Raw genomic sequence first — 9,182 nt, forward strand, 5'->3', positions numbered from 1 at the left:
ACTGTTCCATATACACCACCTGGTGTTCACAACTTCGCCATCAAATTTGAATGCCACCATTCATTCGATTGCCAATATTTAGTGGCCACCATAACCATTTTCCATCTTTTGCTTTTTTAATTTCTCGCAAGTGGGGGCAGGCAGAAATTTATTATATGGTATGTGTATGGTCCAAATTGGCAGAATTGCAACTTTGAAACGTGTCCAATTGGTGCACGATTTCGTGGAGGCAGCATTGAGCCAGCACCTGGATATCTAAAAGTTTGACATTTAGGACCATCCTTATACTACTCGGATACGGTCCAATCAAAACTGGAACTAGTACCTTCTTTTAATCATTCTTTAGTTTGTCAAGCATTATCTTAACGGAAAAGGGATTTGGATCCTCTCCTGACCCAATGGAGATGATTTTTTTACCAAGCATTATGGGTCCATCCAACGGTTATAAGTAGGAAGGTTTCTTTAAAGTTATAATAATGATAGTTGTTGGATGAAAATCTAACGGTCAACAATGCTTGGTCAGGAGGATCCTCTCCATTGACTCAGGAGAGGATCCATGATCCTAGCGGATCTTTTTTTGGGATCCCGAGGATCTCATGATCATAATTGTTTATCGATATCGTACGATCAATTTTCGTTAGTTACTATTTATATTTAAGTTTAAATTTTAAAATTAAAATATTTTATGATCGCACAATATACAATAAACGATTATGATCACGAGATCTTCCGGATCCCAAAATATAATCCGGCCAGAATCCTTTTCCTATCTTAACTGCAAAATTTATGCAGTATTTAAAAATACTTTTAATATAACTAAAAGTGTTATTGTTAAAAATATCAATGCCAAAGACGGTGTGACGTGTTGAACCGGATTAGAGCCTTTTCTATCCAGCTTGTGTGGCTGTTGGGCAGCTCAAGACTAGGAGCATACGGAGATTCATCGATTTATAAGAGCAAATTTGTAAACTTCACAAGAAGACGAAAATCGCCGACCGAGCTGATCCAACCAAGAAAAACATGAATTTTTTTCACAGAAAGTACTTTTATGTAGAATTACTTTTCAAGAAAAAGGAAAAAGTTCAACGAACTCTTAATATAAAACTTACATAGGGAGTGAAAGTTGAATCATTGACCCTTTGAAATGACGTGCTATAGCCCATTACCTCAGGTTGTACAAGGGAGACCTAACTTTTGTTTATGCTTGTTATGTTGCAAGAGAGGTTTTAAATTCGATATTCTAATTATTTTAGATGAAAGTTTTCAGATTTGATATTCACTAAATGTGAATTTGGAATATGTTATTATTAGCTTATTGTAAGATTTAGCTTGCTCTCTCATCTATTAGTGTAGATAATATCGTTGTTAAAAAAAAAAAACTAAGAATTTCTTGAGAAAAACTAAACAATCACCAGTTTGAAATGAATCACCTCACACTAATCATCAAAACCTACTTTTTAATAGTAAAGAAAATGACGCCTTTCTTCTCCTTTACAATTTTCTTAAGAGATGGAATGGAGGAGTGAGGATCCTCACCAGATCTCTTTGTAAGGATATTGGGAATTTTCAAATCACATTTGTTCATCATACATTGTGGGTTAGAAATCATTGTAAATTTTTTTATTTAAAATTGAATATAAATAGTACCTGATGAAAACTGATTGCATGATGTACAATAAACGGATGTAATTAGAGGATTTGGCAAGGATTCACTCTAGGAATGGAGGGGTTTGTGTTCTTAAATTTTATATATTTATGTTGGAGAACAATTTATATGGCACTTGCACACAGCCAGATGATGCCTCGTGTCAATAAATCAAACACATATGAATAAATTTTACACATATTTTTTTTTTTTTGACGCAAAACACAACTATAGCCGTATCCTGGCACCGTATAAGTCGTTCTCTTTATATTGAGGTTTGCTCCATGGATAATGAATTGTTATTAGGACGAAGATATTTATAACACCTCTTTTTATCTTTCAGACACCCATTTCAGTTTTTGGTACCTAGATCGAATGAATTGCAGAAGAAGTGTGTAGATAACACCACCTTTGTTATTATTCGTACTATCTACTATGTATGTGCTCATTAAAATTTTGAAAATAAAATTTACGAAGAGAGAATATATAAAATGGTTGCTAAGATTTTTTATGACGATCTTCAAACAATCCTTCATCTCTAAATAGATTGTTCGTATCTTTAGCGACTCTTTTTAGACAACTATATTTCATCACTAAAAGTTTATTTTTTTTTGAGACAAAAACATAGAAGAGTAAACGGAAACATAGTTACCTGGTTGTGAGGGTTTGAAATACAAAAATGTTACTCTTACCGTATATTTTGTATCATCTCTCCAGATTCTAATAGAGATGAGACTCACATGCGTTGGCATGTCTTTCTTCTATTATAGAGATGTACAAATGATGGTACAAATATGTGATAAAACATTACTTTTAAAAAAAAAAAATAAATCATTTTGTATTTAATTTACTATATTGACCATAAATTTTATTTTGATTATTTTTCTTCAATTTTGTTGACAGAGTTAATTTGATTTTTCTTCCTTTTTTCGGTTGATAAATTGTTTTTTGTTAACATGTAGTTTAGGTTATAAGTAGGTAATATGAAAAATAAACAAATAAATAAATTCTTCATCACAATTCACACGTGGCGATTTAATAATAGAGATGAGTAAAAGCATGATGCAATTCTAAGATTCTAAAAGCGTACTAATTTAGTTTAATATGGCAAACATCAATTATTGTCCATTTTTTTATAAATTAAAAAGTAATTAAATTAAAGGAAGAAGGCAACCATATATCCTTAGGTTTGGTAGTGAGAGGGATTGATAAGGCAGGTGAGGAGCACAGGTAGGCGAGTAAGTATTTCCCATGGCTACTCGCGCGAGTTGGTATTGGACGCTATGGTGGTTGCCTGCATCGCCCCAATTGGACAACAACAAGAACAAAGAGAAAGAGATCCCCTTCTGGCGTTCAGCCAAATTTAAACCGTCAAATGAGTCGTCATCGGCGGCGTGGCCAACGCCTTGCCAAAAGGTTAAGGGACGTGTAAACGTCTCGCCCAAGCGTCGCATCTGTTTTTAAGTTAGGATCTTCGATGGAAACAATACAAATTGGATTAGGATTCTCTTTCCTTCTTTTTTCATCCACTTTTATCCCCTCATCTCACATTATTTATTTTATCTTTCTTTTTCTATAAAAAAAATTAATATAACTTAACCGTGACCGATCAAATAAGAGGTGAGGGAAGGGGTGGAATAAAAATAAGAAAGAGAATAATTCTAATTTGAGATGTAAAAATTATATTTGTATTTCGTTTGACATTATTATGAATGTAATTTGTGTCTTTTGTCAAACAATAAATTGCCTTATAATGATTAAATCTAATCCGATACATTAACATCCACAACGAGGATATTGAACAACTAAATTGGCTCCCAATCATCGCACTAGATACATATTCTCTTAAAAAACATGAGTAACCACCATGTGAGCTGCTTTGTTACAATTTTGAGGAGACAATGAGAATGCAACTGATCTAAATTGAAAAGTTAACTCCAAAGAAAGAAGAGATTTTTCATTGTATCGGAAACACAGTCCGGGACATCAAATGTCACAAAACAATTGGTTGGGTACATAAAAAGAAATTTCAACCAATTTGATATACCTAGCTGTGTTCCCAGTGCACGGAAAATTTTTTTTCCCAAGGAAAGAGACTTAAAGGTGACTCATTTATTTTTCTGACCATAACTAAGGGACCCGCATCCCAAAGATGTAAATGTTAATTTTTATTTACATCTTTGAGCGAAGATAAGTATTTTACGTCATGCAATTGGAGAGCTTTACAACTAACAAGAAATGTAAAATGCCGACTTCAATACTAGGGAATTTAGGCCAAGGCACAAAATAAGCTAGTCATAATAAATTGGTATCAAATTCATCGTTTACGAAAATTGAACTTAAAATATCCCGTTGACAAATCAAGAAAAATACACTATAACGTAATGCTACTAGATTGTTCAATAAATCCTGTAAGTTTAAAAAAGATTCCTTCACTTTCTTGCAACAAAAGAAATACGAGTTGAAACACCTTTAAAATATTATTGTTTCATCATCACGAGGATTAAAAAGCCTTAAGTACAGTTGATTTTTGAAGGAATAATCCTTGAGAGAGGATTTAAATTAAAGATAGGTAGTGTCTAAACATTTGTAGAGTTATAAAGAAATACTTTGCTTGGAATCGAAGTTATGGGAATCTTGTCTTTTTTAAGTATTTGGCTAATGTTTAATTGAATGATGAAGCAAACTTAGCAAAGGCATGAACTCTTGTGGTATGCACGTAACACGTCTATGAAGGAAAAATGGAGGGTGGTTAGAGTTAGTAGGCATTTACAAGAAAAAGGGAAGAATTTTATGTTCAAGGGGATGACTTTTAGGCCTTTGGGTTTGGGTAGGGTAGGGAGTCCCTATTCCATTATTTGACCCAATTAATTATTACAAAAAAAATAAGCACAATTAGCCAACTAATCATGTTTCATCACAAAATTTCCTTAAAGCATGCAACTCCAAAAAGAGAGATTTTTCAGTGTATCGGAAACAGGATCCGATACACAAATTGTTATAATAAAATTAGTTGGAAATTCTTTTTCCTTCAAAATTTTAACTAATTATATTATAAGACTTTATCTATCATGTCGTATGTCTGACACATTGAAAATTTTCTCACATGGGATGACTTTTAGCTTGTGAGATTAGATAGGGAGTCACTATTCCATTCTTTGACCTGATTATTTTATTTTATTTTATTATGTTCAATGGAAAAATATTACAAAGATAAGCACAATTATAAAACTAATCATGATCACCACAAAATTTCCTTAAAGCATCTCCAAAAGAGAGATGCAAGTTTAAGATGTAAAAGCAACATTTACATTTCACTTAACATTTTCGGGAGATGTATATTTTATTTTTATTCTAATGAGAGGGAGATAAATTTGGGATGTCATTTATTATTCTCTCTTAAACTAGCAAGATCTAGATGCACATTTATGAAAAACCCTAGAAATATCATTTTTTAGATTAAATTTTGTAAACTAAATGATGTGACGCTTGATGGTTGGATTACATTTTTAATAATTAAAAAAAAAATCTAACCATCAACTGACGCATCCAGTTACCTACCAACATAATTTAAAAAGATGATGTATCTAACATCATCGTAAATTTATATCTTTCAACCAAAATGGGTATTTTACATCTCCTCCACTAAATTTTTTTCCTTCAATAATAAATATAAATGTCCATTCCAAGACATTTTCGATCTAACATGAAAAGAATATGGAGCAAAATGGAAGGACATTATTTGTCAAAAACTCCTTCTCACCATATTGCACTTGTCCCGCATGCCAATCTCGAGGGTGCATGATTTCAAAGACTTATGCGCACAAGTTTCTTGGTATCAATAATGTTGTGTTTGTGTCCTTTCAAATTGTACATAATTCCTTCTTCTTCTTTTTTTAATATACGATTTTGACGTCTGGTTTTGGACGATTTTTTTGCTATTCTTTTGTGCTATTATATTATCTTATGGTGATTTAATAAAACGCGTTATTTTAATTGAAAAAATCATAAAACTGGAGCAACGTACAAAATTTACATTCCATGAAAGAGAGTATTTTTACTCATCAACATAAATTATAGTGTACGTACAAATGATCATCTGTTACATGTCATTTCATATAATTCTAATTAACTTTCACATTAAATGTTATATTTTAAATTTTGAAAAAAAAAATAACTAAAGTTGAGCGAAATAACACATGACAGATGATTAGATGTATAGTGAGCATACATCATAACTTATGGTGGTGAGCAAAAAAACTTTCATGAATAAAATAGGGATGTGATATCCACACATCATTTTTTACTTCTCACACACTCTTCTAATTTTTTGCCATCAAATCGAATGAATGGAAGGAGATCAACGGACATAAATTAACAAAGGGTGTGTGAGAAGCAAAAAGGGGTGTGTTGATAGCACACTCCATAAAATATGGCTATTGAGAACCAACATAGGATGCCCCGGTAGTTAGGAACGAATTTCAAGCTCATATTTCATATAACATGTTCTGGATACGATTCTTAATGTTAGTGAATCACATAGTAGTGGCCCTTGTAAGTGGAAATGCATCTCTAAGTTTTCCAAGTTCTCAAAAGGATGAACTTTCATAACGAAGCCGTTAACTAGGTTTTTTATTATTATTTTTTGTTGTAAAAAACAATATGACTATTCGGGTAAATGTAGTTTGGCCATGATTCGAGTTTGACCATTCTCACATGGCAGTGCTTTGTAGGATTAATAGCAAATCAAACCTAAATTTGATGTAACCTTTTGTGGTTGTAGCTATAAGAGATGCTTTTATATTCTAGATGTATTCCAGATGTTGCCGATGGGACAATCTAAATTATGGGGGAAAAAAATTCAAATACTTGCTAATTTCAAATAAAGAAAACTAATAAAAATAGTTTGAAAACTTTGAGTTTTAACTAGGGGTGGGCACGGGCCGGGCGGGGCCCAAATTTGGAGGGACCGGACCGGACCCGCTTAAAAAGGAAATGGGCCGGGCCGGGCCAAGTATTGCAAAACTAATCACTGGAACCGGACCTAACCCGGCCCGTTTGAAACGGGCCAGTTCGGGACAGGTCCACAGGTTTTTTTTTTTTGGGCTTTGATACAGAGCTCCAGATCGCCACCACACCCAGTTCCAAATCGCGACCGCCTCCTCGACCTTGAATGACTCGCCGTCCTGCCACCGGTAATTCGATATCAAGATAAGCCATCAGTAATGAAACAGCAAATCAACCAATTTAAACAGAAACCTATGAATACCCCTAAATCATACCAAACCATCATAGAAAACCCCTAAATCAATAACCCAATCCCCAAATCCCCAAATCAAAAAAACCCTAACCCAACAGAATCCCCAAATTCTGAAACCCTAGAATCAAACCAAGCAATCACGAACAAGATTTAAACCAAAATTCAAGGTTAAATTGGGGTTTAAACATACCAGAATAAGGTCAAAGAGCGTAGGTTGGTCAACCTTGACGAATTCCTGATCCTAGCCCTTGAGATTGTCCTCAGCATATCTTCTCGTCAGCCTTGGCGGCGTCGACATGTTTCTTGCAATACTCAATGACCATGCCCAAAATCTTGCATTGACATTGGGCAGAGGAATGCCGTTGTTGGCGTAATCGTCGTCGATCATGTGCTTGATGGTCTGCGACTCCAAAGTCACAGCCTCCTCTACCTTGAACGACTCGCCGTCCGAGCTCTTTAGGGTGATCTTCTTCGACGACGGCGACATGGTTGGTGACGATGATAACGAGGAGTGGAAGGGTGAAATTTGATTCCGGTTGTAGTGAGAGAAATTTCATTTCGCACGGAAAAATATGATAAAAACGAGGAGTGGAGGGGTGAGTTGGGTGACTGGGGAATGAGCTATGTTTATAAACGGGCCGGTCTGGGTACCCATTTTTCTGTACTTCTAGACCCGACCCGCCCCTAAAATTTCAAAGCCCCTCCCCGCCCCGCCCCGTTTCTCTTTTAAAAAATTAGGAACCGGCCCGTACCCGCCCCGAACCTTGATTACCAGCCCTGACCCGCATTTCTTGTACCCGTTTGCCCACCCCTAGTTTTAACGATAAGGACAAAATAAAAGGTAAAGTGAATAGTACAATGATTGACTTTTTAATGTACAAATATGATTTTTCATTAAAGTGAACAGTATCAGAAGTTTTTCTTTTGCAAATATTTCAATTTTTCAAATGTTAACAGTTAAAAAAATATGCGCGTAGTTAAGTTGATTAGAGTAATATATTCTTTATTCTGCACCCATTTGGATTCTTTGCATATAGTTTAAATTAGATTAGAATAATGATCGGAAATGTCACTTCGTACAACAAGTTTAGTGGTATTCCTCTTCACTTGTAAGTGATAGGTCTTAAATTTAATTCTCACCAAAGTCGAATTCAATCCAAATTATTATGGCTAACCTATTATAAAGTTTAACCTACTCCATCACATCTAAGTTTAGATAATATCAATTGTATTCAAAATAACGCTTAAAAATATGGATGACTAGATTTAATGAATCACCTTTGTTGACCACGTTCAATGAATCATATTAGATGATCTGAAAAGTTATATTTAAAAAACAATGGTAGATTGTTATGGTAGTTAAGATCTTCATTTTCAACCTATTATGTCCTGAGTTTATGAGATACATTAAAAAATGTTGCTATTATTTTACCTTATAACTCAATGTTTTTTATATCCATAAAATGAAAAATTGAAACCAATTGTTAATAATATGGTCAGGACAATTTTATTTATTTTCATTTAAAAAAAATTGTTCACCATGAGGAATGGAAATGATGGCGTTGGTTATAATTGAAGAGATATATTTTCTATCCACTTGTATTATAACACGGAAATTATTTTTTTCTTTTAAAATTGGCCATAAAAAACATATGCAATGTATTTTACTGTTCTACCCTTTGCTTGTTCAAATTTTTTAGATTCATATTTCTTTTTGCTTGTAAGCACCTAACGTCATATTCGGTTACGTCAAAGAGTACGAGTCATCTTCTCTTAATAATAGTATATAAAAAGAAAACTAAGGAAAATGATTTGAAAACTTTGAGTTTTAACGATAAGGACAAAATAAAGGGTAAATTGAATAGTACCATGATTGACTTTTTAATGTAAAAATATGATTTTTCGTTAAAATGAACAGTACTGAGAGCTTTTCGTTAAAGTTCTCATAAATTAATAAACAACGCTTCTTAGAATTAAATAAAAACAATTATAAAACGTGGTCCAACACTACACTTTAATTCTTTTTGAAATAGCACGTCTAGCATTCATTCATTTCCCCTAAAATCAGAAAGAGTCTGACCCACAAGTTAATATGAACATGCAAACATACATACATACATACAAACATATTTTATGCATGCAAATGTCATGACACAACCATTTTTTAGTACCAGGCTGTTTTTGATGAGTTGGTGGTTGAGATATGTTCTAAGTTCTAACCATTTAAAATGGATTAGAGTTTAGTTTCTTGTTTGTTATGTCAAAATATGAAATTGA

Source organism: Malus domestica, chromosome 15 (assembly GCF_042453785.1).
Source record: "Malus domestica chromosome 15, GDT2T_hap1".
NCBI lineage: Eukaryota > Viridiplantae > Streptophyta > Magnoliopsida > Rosales > Rosaceae > Malus > Malus domestica.